Source organism: Lathyrus oleraceus, chromosome 3 (assembly GCF_024323335.1).
Source record: "Lathyrus oleraceus cultivar Zhongwan6 chromosome 3, CAAS_Psat_ZW6_1.0, whole genome shotgun sequence".
Lineage (NCBI taxonomy): Eukaryota > Viridiplantae > Streptophyta > Magnoliopsida > Fabales > Fabaceae > Lathyrus > Lathyrus oleraceus.
In genome coordinates this window covers 171342755-171365723 of record NC_066581.1, presented here as the reverse complement: position 1 = coordinate 171365723, position 22969 = coordinate 171342755, and the positions used below count along the sequence as shown (strand labels likewise).

The 22969-nt window shown below is 42.7% G+C and overlaps 1 pseudogene; it reads right to left on the bottom strand.

Annotated features, from left to right (window-relative positions):
• Nucleotides 1-21557: 21557 nt before the first annotated feature.
• LOC127133784 (uncharacterized) lies at nt 21558-21657 on the bottom strand (annotated as a pseudogene).
• Nucleotides 21658-22969: the final 1312 nt, after the last annotated feature.

Genomic DNA, 22969 nt, shown 5'->3' with positions numbered 1-22969 from the left:
TAATTTTTAATGTATTAATTTCTAATGTATTAATTTTTTAATATATTATTTTTAATAATTTTAATGTGGAGTTTCATCCTAATTATATAATTAATTGTAAAACTTTGCCTTTGAATAAGTGATCTTGGACCTCTCTTTGTTGCCTTACGATTACGATATTACGGTCATGTCCCGCGAACGTGGGGATACCCTTAGCAAAGACCCTTCGGTTAAATCATCATAAACTAAATTATAGTCCCTCGGATGTTGCCTTCGAATATACAACTTTGTCCCTCGATGACCCTCCGATGTTGCCTACGGTTAAATGATGATAGTCCCTTCGAATGCTAAGGTATCCTCATAACTGTTGCCTTCAATGACCAATCGATGACCCTACGATGACCCTTTTACATCCAAAGGATAAAACTACTTATTTCTCAATAATAAGGACAGTTTTACCCTCATAAGGATAGGAAATGCCCGTAAAGACCTTGGGTCGGTATAACTCTTAATTGCTGGCTCACAACTTAAAACATTTTTTTTGCACCTCACACCTTTCAAAATGCCTTTAGAAAATCACCACTTGGTATACATTCATACTAGAATCATTACCGAGTTATATTTTTCTAAACAATTTTCAAAACTAAAACGGGATAACCACTTTGTATACATTCATACAAGAATCATTACAAAGTTAAATTCTCTTTTCAAAACAATTTTCCAAATAATTCACAAACACTTTTTTAGACAAAAATAATATAAGTGATCGAGCAATTAAGAGCCCATGGATAACCATGGATACAAAGGGTGCTAACACCTTCCCTTTGTATAATGTACCTCCCGAACCCAAAATCTAAATTAAGGTCTTTCCTGTTCTTTTCCACCTTTCCTTATTGGATAAAAGAAAAGTCGGTGGCGACTCTTGCTAACCGCGACATTGCGATAAAAAACACAAAAAGTCCAGTTCACCGTATGACAGAACTGGCGACTCTGCTGGGGACCCTAAATATTTAAAAAGAGAGGTTACCTTAAAACAAGATCACTTATTCAATTTGTCTGATTTATTTTTAAGGGATTGCTTGGGTATGTTATGCTTGAGTGAAAGATCCTACACCCGGATCTAGTGTACCTTAGGTAAGTAGCAAGAGATCATCGCGACTGTCCGGCGTATACTGGAATGGTCAAAATGATGGCTACGGTTAATGTGGCACTTTGGATGTCCTGATGTTCCTCATGTTAGTTGAGGAAATATTTGGCATTCGCGTGGTGTCATAAAAGCATTAACCAGACCTTTAGAACCCTAATTGACTCATCCTGGCCATTAGAAAGTAGTGAGATAACTGGCTTCGGTTTCGACTGGAGTTGGTTGAGACTCGATACTACACTCTTTGAGATTGGACTTTAGGGAAGCTTCGGTCAACCACTTGGTGTTGCACTGAAGTGGACTTAAGGAAAGGTCAATGATTTGAGATCCTTCTAGAACCCGGTTACTATTCTAAGACAGGTTGAACCAACCAAACTTCAGTGGGGAGGGTATTTACCTATGGAACTCACGCAAGCCTTAAAACCTAGGAATGATTGTTGTGTGACTTGCTTGTGCTTGTTATTTATCTAACAACATAACATCATAACATCATGGCATTGTACTAACCATTTCAAGGATTTAGGGATTTAACTCTGCTAAAAAAAAAAACAAAAACAAAAGCAAAAACAAAAGAGAAAAGAAAAAAAAAAGCTCTTTTTGTTAGTTTATGCAAAGTTAAATCCCGAAAGTCCTTGAAAACATTTCATACATTGCATTGCATCGCATAACAGGTATTCTAAAGGATCAGTGTTCTCACGATTTTCCTATCAAACAGATTCCAGCAGATTCAAACAGATTGAACAATGGCTCTCGAACAAACTGTCAAAGATCTCCAGGCCCAGAATGCTCAATTCCAGGAAATGATGCTGAGCTTATCTAAGGGGCAGGAAGAACTGAAAGCTCTTTTGATGGAGAAGAAGAAGGACCAGAAACCTGTGGGTTACATCAACCTGGGATACAAAGGGTGGTAACACCTTCCCTTTGTATAATGTACCTCCCGAACCCAAAATCTAAATTAAGGTCTTTCCTGTTCTTTTCCACCTTTCCTTATTGGATAAAAGAAAAGTCGGTGGCGACTCTTGCTAACCGCGACATTGCGATAAAAAACACAAAAAGTCCAGTTCACCGTATAACAGAAAGGAAACACTCAGAGAAACCTGGAAAAAGCATGGTCTCGCGACCAAAGAGAAAGGGTAAGGGAGTCGGTTACGCGAGGGGAAGGTATTAGCACCCCTCACGTCCGTCGTACTCGACGGGATCCACGCTCTAAGAAAAGAAAAGGTTGCTAAAACACCACACACACACACGCACCGAATACAACACAGGTGGGGTTAAGAGGAAGAAAGCTCGATAGGACGTCGCGTCCTATGCCTACGTATCTCGTCTGGAACGAGAATCAGAGCTGCCGTAGTTCGGCTCACGCACGCCAAACAAGACACACACACCCACAGGCAAACCTGGAACCCGAATGCCAATCGCTGGGCTTACATCGGCTTCCGAACCAAACAAACACAATCAGGATACGTACAGCCAATCGCTGGGCTTACGTCCATATCCTAACACACAAGCAGATTAACAAGAAAACGCACACAAAAAGAAAAAAGTGCCCGGAGAGACCTCGCACGGTCTCCTGCCTACATACCTCGTCTGGAACGAGGATCAGGGCGATGTAGTTCCCCTGAAAGGGAAAGAAATTCTAGCCAGAAACCAAGGGGAGACACACTACCAGGGAGCTGTACTCGAGCCTAGTGTTATCATGCATCATTGCCCTATGTTGTGGTTTCTATCTACTTACACAACAGCAAGCTAATCCTATCCAGGAAGAAAGCAAGCATGCAAGCATCAATCAAAATAAAACAAACATTTCACATAGCACACACTATATCCAGTCAAGTGAGGCTCAAACAATGGGTTTGACTGCCGAGGCAAGTCATCTGTACAAGGGTAATGTTCGCTCTTAACCTTGCCATTGAGGGGCTAAGGTGAAGCAGATGAGAGGTGAGTGAAGATTAGACTTCACAGCTCTTATCTCTGATCAGGGAGAGCTTCAGACAAAGAAGCGTGGGTCCAGAATGAAGGGACCCTTCTACGCTCAAGACTCTGACACAACTGTACAAAGTACAAGATCTTGGTTAATGTCCCAATGCGTCAACACAGTGGTGTGAGCAGAGGGACGACTCAACAGAATAGCGGGGGATAGATTGCATATCCCTTGGGTTCCGCCAATTGCCTCATAGAGGTCTTTTCCTGCTTGGCACAAAAGTAAACAATCACAAACATCGCCTCTTAAGGAGGACTTCAGACAGTTGCCTGGCCAAGTAACAGGCCAGGTCTTCCAGACTACATGAAGACAAGAGAGTCTACCTCAACTGGTTTAAAAACCAAGCAGCAGCAAGCAAGTTCTTAAAGAACTGTAAGCGACTAAATGTACCTGAAATCAATCAAGTATCATCAGTACTCAGACAAACCAACAGTAAACAGCAAAAGTCAATCTATACAGACAACACAAGTTAATGCACATAAGTGCAAGCCATGAGCTCATGCTCAAGCATCAAACCCTACAACACAAAACCAATGTTAGTGGACAACATCAAACAAAACTCAATTTAATCAACTTGCACTTTTTCCTTTAAGCCTTTTGCATTTCAACCTGAAAATCCAAACCAAATGTGAGAAACTAGACCACTAGGCTAAGCCTAGGGTCCAAAGGGGATAAAAAATCCAAAACAGCAAGTAAAATTTATCCAAAATCACATTCAAACAAATTAGAAGCAAATGCAATTGGTCCCATGCTCATATCAATCACCATTATCATTTCATGCACAATTTAACATCAATCATGCAATTTGCAACTTCAAATGACCAAACAGAACTATCTCAATCAAATCCATATCAAAACAATTCAATTAATTCCACAAAAATTCACACCTAAACAGGACACATTCAATGTATAGCATGTCAATTTTAAGCTCAATTGGACAAAAGAAAGTAGGTCAATGAAAATCAAGAAGTCCAGACACATTTATACAAGCCAATTCAAGGTATCCAAACAAGCATCATCTTCCATAAATCATAAAACAGTGACAACATGTTAGAAATGAATGGGATTAAAACCACGATGTCCTATAATGTGTCTACAATGCTCACACCAAATTTCATCTTCATCCAATACACTATGAGAATTTCACAAATGAAATGCCAACATGTGTCACACAATGTTACAAGATGAGCACACAGAGAAGAAAATTGTCAATCAATTAGAAAACTCCATCAACAATTCCAGCAAAATTCACATGTTATCTTGACATATCAATGCTCAATCATGCAAAAAATTGGAGCAATTCAACATTTCTAAGCCAGGCAAATAAAATCATGAAGTTGACCTAGCTTGGTGTGACACAAACTGTCACACCTCTAGTCAAAAACTCATATCTCCAACACCAAGTATCCAAAAATCACAAACTCTACATGAAAATCACCATCAATGAGTCCAGAACAAGCACAAAAAATTTCATTCATTTCTTTGAAGGTATGAGCATTTCATGATGGTTTTGGCAAGACATACAAAAAATGCACACATGAACAAGATCAATAGGCCAATCCAAAAATCCTCCAAGCACAACTTGGACTACCATGCCTATAAAAAACTAGATTGAATTATGAATCTAACAAAAAAACTCCCACTAAATTTGGATTAGAATTGGATTTTTTATGAATTTTAGAAGATTTGTTAATTTATGGAATAATTATTTAATGGTTAAATGAATTAAATAAGCTTGCAATGGCAGTTCCGTAAATAGTCCAAAACGTGGTACAGCCTCATTTATTGCGTGGCAGCTTCTGGTTGGCCGGTTTTAGTGGGAAACAAGTTTTCGAAAATCGCCATGCTGTGAAACGGATTGAACAGCTTATTTTTCCAGAATTGTTCATGTTCATCACGCGTTCATCGCTTCTTCAACGCCAGCTTCGGTTACGAACTTTTCTTCACGAAATTGCACAAGCGATATACCAATCTCTCCGTCTCTCAACGTAGGTTACGAATATGACAACGATTTTTCCTAACTCTCACTATACAACTCGGATCGATCAATTAAAGTTAAGCACATAAAACCTAAAATCACGATAACTTCCTCTACAGTTAACCAATTCACAAACCAAGCATAGCATGTTACTCTACACTACAAGATCTATAAAAACCACCTATTAATTTAAGCAATGGTGAGATTCGAATTTATGTACCTTGGAGATGGCAGTGATGAATCTTGATGTTATCTCGAGTAAAAACCAAAAACAGATGGAGATTAAGGTTGAGGAAGATGAATGCCACGCCTAGCTTGATCCAAAACAGCTCCAAGTGTGAGAAATCTCAAAATGCCATTGATGATTTCATGATGAACAGTCGCGGTTCTGAAGCTTTCTTGCATGGATTCACCAAAACAGTTGGAGAGGAAGATGTAAGGAGCACGAATCAACAAGAATTTCACAATTTGGTTGAGAATTGGTGAAGATTTTGTGAAAAATGTTTGATGAAGTTCTTGATGAATTTGGAGAAAATGGAGGGAAAGTTAGTTAGATTTCTTGTGAATTGTGATTATGATTAACATTCTGTTATGATTAAAGCTTTATACTCCATCCTTAATCACTCTCTTAATCCAAATTAGCAAAAATGAGTTTAATTAGTGTAATGTGAAACTTAAGTGCAAGTCCAAAAATGCCCTTGCCAAATATTACCCCATGACAGCTCATGACAGCTCAAACATCTTCTGAATGTCATTTGGAGTATGTTGCAAAAAGTCCCATTCCAAAATTCCATGTATTTCTCAACTTGGACCATTTTGCCCTTGGATTTTAATTGTTGCACTTGAAAATTGACCTTTTGCATTGACCATTTTTGATGAATTTTGATTATGCACCATGAAAGTACATGTGAAATGGAGTTTGCTCATAAAAAGATCAACCATTTTGGCCACTCCATGTGAAAGTTATGCCACTTTGATTTTAGGCCTTTTTGGAAAATGAATGGACCATAACTTGTCAACCATACATGGGAATTTCAAGTTCTTGGACTTTTTGGAAAGGTGAGAACAAGATATACAACTTTCATGTTGAACAAATTTCAATTTTGAAGCTTTTTTGGACATGTAATTTGGTGGTGAAAAACTTTCCATTTTTGGAAACTTCCATTACAAGTCACTTTCTATTTTTGGCAATTTTTGTCCTGACTTTATTTTCTTCATTCTTGAGCTTTGACATGTCAAATGAAACTTGATTCAACATGAATGAAGTGTATCCAACTCACTTCCACCTCCAAATCCATAAAATCAAGCACAGTTGACCACAGTTGACTTTTCAACTGATAGATGAATTTGGCAATTTACTGATCAAGCTGAGCCCCAATTCTCTGATGAAATGGCTCAAGGATGAAACCCTAGCCTCAATATGCTCAATACAATCATGAAATGATCCCCATATCCATCATAGACCCCATCTCCTTACTATGCCCTGATTGGCCCAATGCAACTGATTAGGGTTGACCAGTGGTCAAAACCCTAATCCCAAGGCATATGATCAATCTCTTGAACCTTCTGGATGATATCAAGACCATGATGATGATGATGTATCACTTCAACCAAGATGAAGACCAATCTCCTTGAGAAATCATGAAACCCTAATTTGAACCACCATATCCTCAGATGATTAGTGATCCAATCCAATGAAACCCTATCTTGCATACATCAACCTTTTATCTTCTGATCAAGACTTAGGAGGATGACTTGCTCAATGTAGCCACATGATATGCAATATGCAATGCCTAATGTCCTAAAATGATATGCAAATATGTTAAGCCAGTCCCAAAAGAGGAGGGCAAATTTTGAGGTGTTACAGCTGCCCCTATTCAATCCACTGTGAACCTGTCGATATGAATAGCCTCGGCTTTCAGATGATCAGGATGAAGAGTGATTGAATACCAAGAACAGACGAACAATTTGCACTCTGATGAGAAAATAATTAACAACGCCTGTCAGAATCAGCAAAGAAACAATCTCGAAAGAAAAATCCGTCTAGAACGGAGAAAGTCGGCCTGATCACCGAAACAGCAACATCAACCTGGATACCAAAATAAATGGTAACACAGGGATAACCATGGCCTGAACACCACTCATCCGCTCGGGATTATTATTCTTTTTCTTTTTATGCTTTTCTTGAACCCCGAAATTTTCTCTTGCGCAAATGATCCTCGGATCACTGCATTTGAACCCCGTTCTCCTGTTTGCCAAATAATGAACCCCATTCTCCAGTTTGAACCCCAGTCGCCTGACGATTACTTGCGATCGCCAATGTGAACCCCATCTCCAGAAAACACCTCGTGTCTCCTTTTCTCCATTTGGACCACGCTCTCCAGAAAATGTCGCAACATCTCCCTTTCTCCGTTTGAACCCCGCTCTCCCATCTCTCGTGATAATTCCGCTGGCAACGACGGAAATAACACCAAACCACTCTGAGGGTAACATATCAGAGGGTACACCTTCACAAAGGAAGGTAACATGTGCATCTCTTCATCTGAAGACACCCATAACGACTTCCATTGGCATCCGCCAAAGTCTAAGGTGACACATGAACAGAAGACAATCCTGAGGACCTCATCCCGGATAAAATCTTCATCTCCAATCTGCATTTGAACCCCAGAAAATGCCTGAACATTTCCTTTTCTCCGGTTGAACCCCGAAAATCGCGTTGATCGCGTAACATCCTTCGATTCCACTTCCATCTCCGTCCGACGGAAAAAAGTTTCATCCAGTATCGCACTACTGGAGAACATTGCTAATCTGACATCCAGATGCTAAACTCCTCAGAATAACCCCTTCAACCAGACACTAACTAATGACTGGGAAGAAACTCGACGTTTACTGGACATCGAACAATGATGTTTACCTGACACCAAAGAAAGCTCGACCAGACACTTACTGATGACTGGGAGGAAACACGACGTTTACCGGACATCAAACAATGATGTTTACAGGCATCAAACAATGATGTTGACAGGCATCAACAATGATATTGACAGGCATCAAACAATGATCGACCAGGCATTAAACAATGACTGGGAAATAACTCGACGTTTACTGGACATCAAATGTTGATGTTTACTGACACCAAAGAAAGCTCGACCAGACACTTACTGATGACTGGGAAATACTGTTGCTCCAAACTCACAATGCTGAACTCCTCGGAGTATCGTCTTCACTGTCCGGCAAAACCAAATCTCAAGCGGTAACCACGGCTCGAGTCGCGCTGATCGCGTAACATTTCTATCTCTGTCCGACGGAAAAAAATAAATCTCCCAGTATCGCACTACTGGGGAATGTCCTTTGATTCAATCATGTGGCTAAACTCCTCGGAGTAACACCTTGCTCCTTTGGGCAAAACCGCTTCTCAAACAGTAACCACGGCCTGAGACTAGCTTATGCCTGCAATATGATGCATGACTTTTTCTACGTAATACTCCACAATTATGGAAATGCTACGCGATTTATTTTTCTATGCAACATGCTATGCTATTTTTTCATGATGAATGCATAAAAAGCATCCCCCTTAAGGGATTCTGCTGAGGAGCACGAGACACTCTGCTGAGGAACTCGTCAATACTCCGATTCCACCCTACTGGGGAATAGCACCACTGCTGCTGGGAAAGGTAACCCTTGCTGAGGAAGAACCTCCTTTGCACCCAATCCGCTCGGGAAACTGCTGGGGATAATAACCACTCACGCCCTGTGGGGATACATCGGTCTTTGACTTGCTGAGGATATCAATTCCGACTCTGCTTGGAGAACCCTCATAGATACCTGGAGACTTCCCTGGGGAAATGCTCACAGATACTCTGCTGGGAAACAGCAACCTCCAGGCCTGGCAACCGGGGAAACATCGATCTGACACCTACTGGGGATAACCATCCTGACCCTGCTAGGGAAGCGAATGCCACTCCGCTGGGGACAACCCATGCAATCCATAGGTAGAATCAACCCAGCTGGGGATGTAGATATCAGTCTGCTACGGAAACTCATCCCATCCACTGGTAGGATGAACACTGCTGGAGATATATTTCATTAAAACCCGCTCCACTCGGGAAATAGCAACCTTCAGGCCTGGCTACTGAGGAAACACTGTTTTAAACAGAGCCGGGGATAATCATCCTGACCCTGCTAGGGGATCTACAGACCTTGGATCTGCTGGGGAGTTAGCCCTCACAACTCTGCTTGGGGACCCCGCTGGGGAATGAGAAAAGTTGGTACAGAACACCCGTCGACTCGTCGAACCACGGTATCCACCTCCCAATCTCGTATCAGCTTTCCACTTTTGAGAACTCCCAAACTCGTCTGGACCTTTTCTGCTCCATCATCTTGTATTCCCAACCGCTCCGCGCTCGACGGAGAGCGAACTCCTGGGGATTATACAGACTTTCAATTTTCAGACTTTGAAGAGTCTTCTTGATTAATTCCCAAGGTCGTCGTACGCCTCGACGTCTCTTCATCACTTCTCTACCCGTTCATTCGTCCCTGATTGGACCCTGCGGGGAATTTCCACAGACTTTCCAATCTTCCGATTTTGAAGAGTCTTCTTGATTAAAATCAGGGATCGTCGTACGTCTCAACGTTTCTTCGTCATCCCTTCATACATTCGTCCCGTATTGGACTCCCACGGGGATTTGTTTTTTTGTCGACAAGCTTCCACATCACAACCTGCAAGTGAGTGAAAATATCTAACAGTTCCTGCAAAACAGACCGTCAAATAAAACCGTGCCCCAGGCGTGTCAAGATTTCAACACTTGGGTCACTCAACCTTCCGAATAAGGTTTCAAGCATTCAATCTTATAAACATGCATTGGAAGGGACCTGTATGTCTTAAAATGCAAGATTCTTTATCAAAAATATCTGGATGTTTTTGCAATCAAAGCGGTAATGAAAAACAAAAACAAAGTTATTTGACTGAATATGCATTTTATTGATTGGAAAAAATGTGGCTCAAATTGAGCAATACAAAGGAAGCAATTCCTGAAAAGAGGTAATTGCGCACAAAAGGAAAAATCTATCCTAATGGCAATGTGAAAATCGCGATCTCATCGAGTTCCAACTCGGTTACACCCCATATGTCCTCAGACTTTCCGTGCTTTCTGCCTTCTGAACAAGACGATTCTGATTGATCCCTACCGGGTATTATCCATGATGCTTTAACCAAAGCAAGCGATCATGCTGGACGCAGTTGTTCGTTTCAATCCCTCTTTTGCCTGGACCGCCCTTTCGGGTTTTCAGTCCACCGGGATACCCATTTTTGCCCAAGTCGCCTTTTCAGGTTTTCGACTTGCCGGGTGTACAGTTTTTTCATTTTATCCCTAATTTTTGCCCGAACCTTCCTTTCTGTTTTTTTTGGTTCGCCGGGATGCCCATTTTTGCCTGGACTATTTTATTCTTTTCGTCCAGCGGGTCTCTTATACGAAGTATTTTTTAACTGCGTCCGCATTCACAGGGGATGGAAAATCTTCACCATCCATGGTCGTTAGCAACAAGGCTCCACCAGAGAAAACCTTCTTGACCACGAATGGACCTTCATAATTCGGCGTCCATTTGCCCCTTCGATCGTTTTGAGGAGGAAGGATCCTTTTCAGCACCATATCACCTACGTGATATACCCGAGGTCGTACCTTCTTGTCAAAAGCACGCTTCATCCTTTGCTGGTATAACTGCCCATGACAGATGGCTGCTAGCCTCTTTTCCTCTATCAGGCTCAACTCTTCATACCGGGTCCTTACCCATTCAGCCTCTTGCAACCTCACGTCCATCAGGACTCTCAAAGAGGGAATCTGAACCTCAACAGGTAATACAGCCTCCATTCCATATACCAATGAGAAAGGAGTTGCCCCAGTAGATGTACGCACCGATGTTCGATACCCATGCAATGCAAACGGCAACATCTCATGCCAGTCCTTGTAGGTTACCACCATTTTTTGCACAATCTTCTTTATATTCTTATTGGCTGCCTCAACCGCCCCATTCATCTTCGGACGATAGGGAGAAGAATTGTGATGTTCGATCTTGAATTCCCGGCACAATTCTGCCATCATCTTATTGTTCAAATTAGAACCATTATCAGTAATGATTCTCTCGGGAACCCCATATCTGCAAATGATGTCTCTCTTGAGAAACCTGGCAACGACCTGCTTCGTCACGTTCGTATAAGAGGCTGCTTCAACCCACTTGGTGAAGTAATCAATAGCCACTAATATGAACCGATGCCCATTCGAAGCTGTAGGCTCAATCTTTCCGATCATATCAATACCCCACATAGCAAACGGCCATGGAGACGACATTAAGCTCAACGGATTAGGAGGCACGTGCACCTTGTCAGCATAAATCTGGCATTTATGACACTTCCGCACGAAATTAAAACATTGGGCCTCCATTGTCATCCAATAATAACCTGCTCTCAGCAGCTTCTTTACCATTGCATTCCCACTGACATGGGTACCGAACGATCCTTCATGAACCTCTTTCATCAGTTGGCTTGCTTCTTTATCATCAACACATCTGAGCAAGACCCAATCAAAATTTCTCTTGTACAGAACCCCATCCTTATTCAGGTAAAACACCATGGCCAACCTCCGCAGAGTCTTTCGGTCCTTCTTAGATGCTCCCTCAGGATACTCTTGAGTCTCTAGATAGCGCTTGATATCGTAATACCACGGCTTCTCCTCATCAGGCACTGTATCAACAGCAAACACATAAGCCGGTCTATCCAGACGACCTACTTCCACACTGGGGAACTGATTCCACCACTGTACCTTAATCAAGGCGGCCAGAGTAGCCAAAGCATCTGCCAAAGGATTCTCCTCCCTAGGCACATGATGCAACTTCACCTTGGTGAAAAACGTCAACAGTCTCCTTGTATAATCCCGATACAGCACTAAATGAGACTGATGCGTATACCATTTTCCGTTAACCTGATTTATCACCAGAGCTGAATCTCCATATATGACAAGGTTCTTGATCCTCAAATCAATCGCCTCTTCAATCCCCAATATGCAAGCTTCGTATTCACCCACGTTGTTGGTGCACTCGAACGTTAGCCGGGAAGCAAAAGGAATATGGGATCCTTTCGGCGTAACCAAAATAGCACCAACACCGCTTCCATTCACGTTAACGGCCCCATCAAACATCAGAATCCATTCGGATTCAGGGTCGGGCCCCTCCTCCGGGATTGGTTCCTCGCAATCTTTCGATTTGAGAAACATGATGTCCTCATCAGGGAATTCAAACTTCATCGGTTGATAATCATCAATGGGTTGCTGGGCGAGGTAATCAGACAATACACTCCCCTTGATCGCCTTCTGAGAGGTATACTGTATATCATACTCGATCAAAATCATTTGCCACCTCGCAACCCGTCCGGTCAATGCTGGCTTCTCGAAAATGTACTTGATTGGATCCATCTTGGAAATCAATAAAGTGGTATGAACCAGTATATACTGCCTTAGTCGGCGAGCAGCCCAGACCAAAGCACAACAAGTTTTCTCGAGCAGTGAATATCTGGTTTCACAGTCGGTAAACTTTTTGCTAAGGTAGTATATGGCATGCTCTTTTCGACCAGACTCGTCATGTTGCCCCAATACACACCCCATAGACCCCTCGAGGACTGTCAGGTACAAAATTAACGGTCTTCCCTCCACAGGAGGCATCAGAATCGGAGGCTCCTGCAAATATTCTTTTATTTTCTCAAATGCCGCTTGGCAATCATTATTCCACCTGACCGTTTGATCTTTTCTCAACAACTTGAATATTGGTTCACACGTGGCTGTTAGGTGAGATATGAACCGTGAAATGTAGTTCAATCTGCCTAAGAAACCACGAACCTCCTTCTCTGTTCTCGGTTCAGGCATTTCTCTTATTGCTTTTACTTTAGCAGGATCAACCTCGATTCCTTTCTCACTTACAATGAACCTTAGCAATTTACCGGACCGCACTCCGAAAGTGCACTTATTCGGATTTAACCTCAGTCTGAACTGTCTCAGCCGGTCGAACAACTTGGCCAGATCTACCAAATGCCCCTCTTCTGTCTGGGACTTTGCTATCATGTCATCAACATAGCATTCGATTTCATGATGAATCATATCATGAAACAAAGTCACCATGGCCCTCTGATAAGTAGCACCGGCGTTCTTGAGACCGAATGGCATCACCTTGTAACAAAAAGTGCCCCACGGTGTAATGAACGTTGTTTTCTCCATATCATCTGGCGACATTTTGATTTGATTATAGCCAGAAAAGCCATCCATGAAGGAAAACACCGAGAATTGAGCTGTATTATCTACCAACACATCAATGTGAGGTAGCGGAAAATCATCTTTCGGACTAGCTCTGTTCAGATCTCGGTAGTCCACACACATTCTCACCTTACCATCTTTCTTCGGGACTGGCACGATGTTCGCAACCCATGGTGGATAATTAGTGACAGCCAGGAAACCAGCATCCCACTGCTTCTGCACTTCCTCTTTGATCTTCATCGCCATATCAGGTCGAGTTCTGCGCAACTTCTGCTTCACTGGAGGACAATCTGATCTCAACGGTAGCTTATGCACAACAATATCGGTATCCAACCCTGGCATATCTTGATAAGACCAGGCAAAGATGTCGACATACTCTTTCAACAACACTACCAATTTGCTCTTAACACTTTCCTCCAAAGCAGCCCCGATTTTCACCTCTTTCTTGACCTCGTCAGTACCCAGATTCACAACCTCAATCTGCTCTTCATGCGGCTGAATCACCTTCTCCTCTTGTTTCAACAACCTGGCTAATTCCCCTGGTAGTTCACAATCTTCTTCGTCTTCTTCTTCGGCATGATAAATTGGATTGTCGAAGTCATACAAGGGTGTAACAGGATTGTTATCAATGAGATCCGGAGAGAAATCGCATCTATATGAATGTTGATTCATGCATTGCTTTAGAACCGATGTGAGACAAAACGACAAAAAGAAAAATGAAAACATTGCCATTTTTATTTTGTTTTTATTTTTAAACTGCAAAAATAAATGAAAAACAGGGAACACCGCTTTTTACTGAAAAACATCCTTTTATTAATGATGCAAATTTTGCAAATTTAGACATGAGGTGGCCCTTACAATGGACCATTGCGTGTCGGGAAACACGTATGGCTTTCATGCAAATAAAATCAAAACAGGAAAAATATTACTCTTCCAGCAGAGTGACCCGGATGATCCTTTCAGCCTTCCAGTTCTGGATTCCCATCCCTGGCGCGCACGGCTTTATCCACCGGTCCATGTCGCATTCGCTATCAGCATCGTCACCCATCATGCAGATGTGATCCAGATCCAGCATTCCGGCACTTGTGAACGTTACTGACGTACGACGTCCTCTGCCTTGTCCCGACGAGCCTCTATCCGGCTTGTATCCCACTCCGAAGCAGTCCTTCTTCGCGGAGACATCCATCATTCTGCCCCAACCAGGAGCCTCTCCATTCTTCACCACCTCGGCGGCCTGCTTGTACGAAGCAATGGACGGTTTCTCTTCCTCCCTAGCAAAAAGAGCATTCTCCACCTTAACGGTTTCAAACGCTTGACTTGGCGTCTCCCATATTTCGCCGTCCATCTCCACATATTTGAATGAGGACAGGTGGCTGACAAAGATGTCCTCTTCTCCGCACACAGTGACGACTTGGCCCTCCCAGATGTACTTCAACTTCTGGTGCAAAGTCGAGGTTACGGCCCCAGCAGCATGAATCCACGGCCTACCCAACAAGCAACTGTATGCCGGCTGAATATCCATGACATAGAAAGTCGACTTGAACACCTCTGGGCCTATCTTCACAGGAAGCTCAATCTCTCCGAACACGACCCGCTTTGACCCATCAAATGCCCGCACTATTAGATCGGTCGGAGTCAGAATCAGCCCATCACAGTTCAACTTAGCCAGAGCCTTCTTCGGCAACACATTCAATGAGGAGCCGGTATCAACCAGCACATGCGAAAGCACGGCCCCTTTACATTCCATTGCGATGTGTAACGCCCGGTTATGATTTCTCCCATCCACAGTCAGATCCATGTCTGTAAAACCCAACCCATGGCTGCCATGCACATTAGACACGACCGTCTCCAACTGGTTAATGGTTATCTCCTGAGGAACATAGGTTTTCTTCAGGATCTTCATCAAAGCCTCCCTGTGCCCCTCAGAGCTTAACAGCAAAGATAGAATTGATATTTTGGAGGGAGTCTGCTGCAGATGGTCAACCAGTTTGTACTCCGACTTTTTGATGATCCTCAAGAATTCTTCTGCATCATCATCAAGTTTTTCTTCCGACCCAACCGGCGCCGGTGTCACTACTGGAGTATTCTCATTCACCACAGCTTTTCCTTTTGCCCTGGCTAAAGCCTCGGCCTTTTCTTTTTTCTCTTTTTCTCCTCCTCCTCCCCTTAAGGCATCTGGAGCAAATAACCTTCCACTGCGAGTGAAACCGCTGGTACCGGCATTATCCACCTTTGACACGGTGGTTTCACCTGCAGTCTGGTCTTCCACCTTCTCTCCGTTGCAATAAACTTCTCCACCATAATGCCACGGCACGACATCATCTTTGTCATATGGAATTGGTCCAGGTACCGTGATGGTAACTGGAGCCGCCTCAACAAGAGTAGACAAATCCACCGGATCAAAGTAAATTGTTATGGTGGAGATCTCATATTTCCCCTTACCAGCCTTCTCAATCAGAATACTCCCCTCGTCCATCAGACCCTGGACAGTCTTCCTCAATAATGAACACCCATTGACAAAAGCAGTGCACGCAACACAATCCATGTCACAGCCCGAGTAGACCCCATTCAGCATCAACTGCCTCTTAACCTCAGCCAGAGGAGTCTTCAACTGATCAACAGTAGACAGCCCAACCCTACTCTCCTCAGAAATTGCATTCACTCCCCTCTGACCATGCGCAGGCATGGGATTAACATTGACGTTGGGAGATGGTGCGAAGTTGATTGCCTTCGAATCCACCAGGTCTTGAACTACGTGCTTAAAAGCTTTGCAGTTCTCAGTGTTATGTCTGGGAGCACCCGAATGGAATTCGCATTTAGCATTCTCGTCATAATTGGCTGGCCTCTGATCAGGTCTCAAAGGTGCCAAAGTCCTGAGTTGAACCAACCCCAAATCCATCAACTTCTTTAGCAGAAAAGAATAAGTCACCGGAGGCCTGTCAAACTGCCTGTCATTCATCCGGCCCTTGACTTGGTACCCGACCCTCTGTGGCCTCTGCTGAAACGGTTGTCTCTGTTGCTGTTGAGGTTGCTGCTGTTGTTGCTGTTGCGATTGCTCAGCAGGAATAGTTACTGCAGCAGTTTGTTTGAAGTAACGATCCCTACTGGGTCCTCTCTGTGCATAGACAGCACTGGTATCCCCTTCTTTCTTTCTCTGACCATTGCCAAAAGGTTTCTTCGACCCTGAAGAAGAGGCACTACCCTATATCTTACCAAGCTTCAGCCAGCTCTCAATCCTCTCTCCGGCCACCACAATATCAGAAAAGTTGGTCACCGGACAACCAACCATCCTCTCAGCATATGCCCCCTGCAAAGTCCCCATGAAGAGATCAGACATCTCTCTGTCAACAAGTGGAGGTTGCACTCTGGCAGCCAATTCCCTCCATCTTTGGGCATATTCTTTAAACCCCTCGTTATTCTTCTGAGGCATACCCTGCAGCTGGGTACGACTCGGGGCCATATCAGCATTGAACTGATACTGCTTAAAGAATGCGTCCCCAAGATCTTGCCAATTCTTAATGTCCGAGGACTTGAGCTTGGTGTACCATTCCAGTGAGCCTCCGGACAGGCTGTCCTGGAAGAAATACATCCACAGCTTTTGGACCATTGTGTATGCAGAAATCTTGCGGACAAAGGCCTGAAGATGAGTCTCAGGGCAAGAACTCCCATTATATCGGTCAAATGCGGGCGCCTTAAACTTTTGTGGGATCACAATCCCCTCCACCAGCCCCATATTTGACATGTTAACCACCCCAGGAGTGGCATAGCTCTCTAAGGCTCTGATCTTCTCAGCCAGCAGCTGAATCTCTTTGTTCTGTGGAGGAGCACTGTACTGACCGAAAGGCTCGTTGTGCATGGAAAACTGATCGGCCTCTCTATCTTCCTCTCTGTAATCTTCAACACCGAAGAAAGGAGGGAAAAAACTATCTTTCAGATTCTGACCCGGCCCAGGTTGACCACCAGCACCACCGAAACCAGCAGCATTATTTACAATACCGACCGTTGTCCTCTTACCGCCATCTCTAGACCCCAGCCCCTGGTTGGAGACACCATCCAGGTTTACACCACTGTTTGCTGCAGAAGCCCGCTCGAGCTTCTCAACCTTATCAGCCAGAGCTTTCTGACCAACCGCAAAGCCTTGCATAATGTTGATCAGCTCATTCATCTTGTCTTTCAGCTCGAGGAGATCAGTACTTGGGAGATCCATTAGCCTGGGAGTATTGCGCCTTGTGAAGTATCTGTGAGGTCTGGTTGAGTGCAAAGGTACAGTTCTGCGAGCACGAGCAATGATTCCTGAAACAATCAAGCACGTTAGCAACAGACCTGCAAAATAAAACACAAGTTATTATGATCATGCATGAATGCAGTGCTTATCCACATGAGGAACACTTTGTCTCTCGATCCTGGCTTCATCGAGACAAAATAATACTTCGGCAGCAATACTCTGACATTCATCATTCAATTTCAACATACAGATCAGGGATAGATGATTTAGCAAAGATATCACCAAACCATGTGTGTGCTCGTGTGGGCGAAGCAAAGCAAATAAAGCTTGAGGATTAATCACTGAATGAAAATAACCAATGCATACCAAAATGCACAATAAGTGCCATAGTCATACATCAAATCAGATACAAGTCTCCAGAATCAGGAAAGAAATACAAGCAAATGAATTCCGTCAACAAGCCTGACGGTAATCCAACACAAATAAGAAAGGTCTACACTGAAGGAGGTCCCGCAGACGGCTCTGTATCATCAACCATCTGGGTAAACTTCACCGCGAACCTAAGCTCAGTGTTCTCTTGCTGCAATCTCCCTATCTCCTTCTGGTGCATCTTCATCTGTCTGAAGTAATGATCCCTCTCAGCAAGATAGTGATCTCTCTCAGCAATAATCTTTGCTTTCTCAGCTTCCCATTTTGTAGCAAGGACTTTGGCTCCGGCATCTCTCTGATCCCTCACAAGGATTTGCCTCCTCTTCTCTTCTTCAATAACCCTCAAGGCCCTAGCTAGTTTCTCCTTAGTAAGGTCATGCTCCTTTATGGATGACTCCAGTGCTTGGTTGACCTTGCCATAATACGCGGTGTCTATCTCAAAGCGCTTCACCACAAGAGCATGTCTCTTATCCTGATCCTCCATTTTCCCTTTGATTTCCTGATTAGTCATTTGGATTCTAGCAACCCTCATCTCCAACTCGGTCTTCTCTACCTGCAACTGATCCCTCTCCCTCTTCATCTCCAAGAACTCTTCTATACTGATAGAAGAAAGAGATTCCTCGATCACCGGATACCAAAGATCACCCACAGGAAAAGGTAGACGAGTGAACTCCACTCTCCTTCTGAGCCATTCATCAAACAAAGGGAAAGACCTACTATTAGCTCTACCAAAAGGAATCTTGCCTTTCCTTTGAATATTACGCCATGCCTCAGACACTTTCTCCAATGCTGACCGGTTACTCTCGACAGGGAAGTAACAAGAGTCCTGAATCTCATACTCGAGAGGAGGAACCTCCAGAGCAAATCCCCTTTGTCTCTTAAGAAGTGTCGGGTTATGACTGATACACCCTTGAACTCCTATAAGAGGCACATTAGGAAAACTCCCGCAGCTACAAATAAAATCTCGTCCCGCCTCATCGATATGAGTCCAAGTTATGTCCTTGGCGCGCAAACCCATCAACTTGGTCGCCTAACTGACAGTATGGTCAAGAAGAACAAAAGCACCCTTGGTAGGCAAATACCTGATAACACGAAATTATATCGCTTTTTAAGACTTAATTCAATTAAATTATTTTATCATTTACACTAATTTATCCCATTTTATCAGATATTATGCAGTATTTCTCTTCTATTTATATCAGGTACCCATTTTGAAGCAAAAGTGAAAAAGGGAAGAAAAGGAGGTGTAAAAAGCAACAAAAAGGAGAGAAAAGGAACCAAAGGCCAAAGCCCAGCCCAAAGCGCACAAGTCACCAATGCTGTGCCTGTGACGGACGTCACAGGACGCGTGACGAGCGTCACGCGAAGGAGCCTTGTGACGGACGTCACACATAGCGTGACGAGCGTCACGCAACCCCACTACCTTTGTGGCGCAAGTATCGCCCTCAGAAGGACTTGAAGAATAACGTTAAGGAATTGGTCTCCTATATGCACGCCGTGGATATAGCCACGCTGAAGAAGGAGAGAAACGGAATGCTGCTACCAAGGCTATTATAAATAGCCGTCTCACAAACCAAAAGTTACACAGTTTTTGCACGCTCAGTTTTGCGGAAGCTCTGCCAAATTTATTTTTTTCACGCCTTTGCTTATTTTTCTTCCTTTCCAGCATCGTCCATTTTATTTATTTTATTTTGCAAGCTTTGTTTTCTTTTTTCCCTTGCAATTTATTTTCCCCCGTTCTTAGCTTTTAGATATTTTTCGCGTAGTAGTTTCTACACCGGAAACTACTGGGCAACTTTATACCGGATTTAACCTTACGTTATATTCGAGTTTTTTTATTTCCTTGATTTAATTTACTGTTTAATTGAAGAATCGAAGAACAAATCCTACCGGCTTGTGGTGGAGTGTTCAAGACCATTGTATTACGCATTCAGGTTCTTTAATTGTTATTTAATTTTTATGCTTTATTCTATTGTTTATTTGCATTGCCTGCCTGAAATGAGTCTGTGTATGCATGATATTAATTATTATTTAGTAAGCATGTCTGGCTAATTTGCCTAGGTATCGGTATGTAAAGTAAGCAGAAAGAGGGATCAAAACTAAGTCGGTCTATTCAAACTTAAAATTAGAATCAATCTTTTTACGGTCTTAACTTACAGGTTTAATAACAAGATTTTTTACAAAGGTAAAAGACATAAAGAAGTTGAAACCAACAGAGCGAGAGTTTGAGGTTTTAACTGGACAGTGTAAGTTAGTCATTAAATCTATCTCAGGGCGAGAGCAAGTTTTAGAATTAATTAAATTCTGACCTTTTTCCAAAAAGTATTTTTAAAGATTGAATGTGAGGACGAGAGTTAAGCATTTAGATTTAATTGTATAACCTAAGTCAACAGAGCGAAAGTTTGAGATAAGGGTGTTTAAAACGGTCAGTATTTTCTTAAAAAGAGTTTCTGCAACTTTATTGTTTTCAAAATATGATTTTTGACTTAATTATAAGTGACAGCAACATTAACATAAGATCATGGTTTCTTCAACAGAGCGAGAGTTTGAGATAAAACCTTTAACCAATAAAGTTAGTCGAAACGATTTATTTTAAAACCGAGAGACCGACAAGGAATTGATTCCCTAGTTTTGACGAACCACATACCGATATCCGTTTTATTAATATTTAATCTAGATATTAGTTTAGCTCTTAGCTCCCTTTTCCCCAAACAATCAAACATTTTCACCTTAGATTTACGTAGTAACCTTAGATAACGGTACATCGATTCATAAGTCCCTGTGGGATCGATATCTTTTAAAACTACGCGATAGAACTGTGCACTTGCAGTTTGTATCCCATTCTCGACTCGCACAGTCGAGCGATCAAGTTTTTGGCGCCGTTGCCGGGGACTTTTATTCAATCGATATCGTAACTCTTCCGTTACGCTGTAGAGACTAAGGTTTCTTTTTCCTTCTATTCTTTCTTTCGTTGATTTGTATGCCACGCACTCGCTCTCAAGGCGAACCGCTCTATTTACGAATCAACGATATCGAACTATATCTCCGAGTCTTACGACGAATTCGGGAATATCGTGCTGAAAACAATCTCCCTCCTATAAACCTTCCTGATATCAAAAACATTTTTCCTTCTTTAACCGAGATGGCAGAACCAGCTCGTGCTCTTAGAGATTACGCCGCTCCATCGCAAGATGAACCGCATTCAAGTATTGCTCCGCCCGCAATCGAAGCAAACAACTTTGAACTTAAACCTTCACTGCTGCAGGCTGTGCAACAGAACCAATTCTCTGGAAATCTTACCGAAGATCCAAACCTTCATTTATCCGTATTTGTTCAATATGCTGATACTGTTAAAGCTAATGGTGTCACTTCAGAGGCAATTCGACTTCGTCTTTTTCCTTTCTCATTAAGAGATAGCGCTAGAAGATGGCTTCAATCTCTACCTTCCAACTCAGTCACCACATGGAACGAGTTGAAGAAAGTTTTCCTTGCCCGATATTTTCCGCCAAGCAAAACAGCTATGTTAAGAGCCCAGATAAACGGATTTAAACAGAAAGACAACGAGTCTCTTTTCGAAGCATGGGAAAGATACAAAGACATGATGAGACTTTGCCCACACCATGGTTTGGAAGACTGGTTAGTAATTCACACATTTTATAATGGTCTCTTATACAATACAAGGTTAACAATAGACGCCGCTGCAGGTGGTGCATTAATGAACAAACCTTATGCTGATGCTTACCAGCTTATCGAGAGCATGGCCCAAAACCACTATCAGTGGGGAACCGAACGAACAACAGTGGAAAAACCTCAACCGAAAACTGGCATGTACGAGATAAGTAACCTTGATCACGTCAATGCAAAAGTGGATGCTTTGGTCCAGAAGATTGAAAGTTTAAATGTATCACCACCAACCGCCGTGGTTGCTATAGCTCAGAATTGCGAGGTCTGTGGAATCCAAGGCCACACTCCTGCGGAATGTCAACTCTTGACTGGAATCCAAACAGAGCAAGTAAACTATGCTCAAGGAAGCCCCTATTCGAATACCTATAACCCAAATTGGAAGAATCATCCAAACTTTTCATATAAGAGTAATAATGCTTTATACGCACCTGGACAGTCTCCGAATCAAACCCCATCTATACCTCCGGGGTACCAGAAACCAAATCCTAACAATAATACCCCTAGAAAATCCAACTTGGAAATCATGATGGAAAACTTTATAGCTTCCCAACAACAAACCAATAAAGATTTCTTAAACCAGAACATACACACTGGCGAACAACTTAAACAACTAGCAAGCAAAGTAGATGCCTTGGCTACCCATAACAAAATGTTAGAAACCCAAATATCTCAAGTAGCTCAACAACAAGCACCTACTGCTGCACCAACTGGTACATTCCCTGGACAGCCCCAACCTAATCCGAGAAGCCAAGCTCATGCAATTATATTAAGAAGTGGAACGGAAGTGGAAGGACCGTCTGATCCAAGGATAGAAAACCAAAGCCCTAAGAAATCTACTGAGGAAAGTGAACCTAAGGAAAAGGAAGAGAGTAATAAGGATACCCTAGAAAAGAAGGAACCTTATGTACCTCCACCACCTTACAAACCACCTATACCTTACCCTCAAAGGCTTGTTAAAACCAAAGATGTAGGTCAATTTAGAAATTTGTTGATCTCCTTAAGCAATTAAACGTTACAATTCCATTTACCGAAGCTATTACGCAGATGCCCTCATATGCTAAATTCTTAAAAGAAATTCTTTCTAATAAAAGGAAACTTGAGGATAGTGAAACCGTTACACTCCCTGCCGAATGTAGCGCTATAATCCAAAACATGCCCCCTAAACTCAAGGATCCAGGTAGCTTCTCTATACCCTGTCACATAGGAAAATTTGTCATCGACAAAGCCTTATGCGATTTAGGAGCCGGAATTAGCG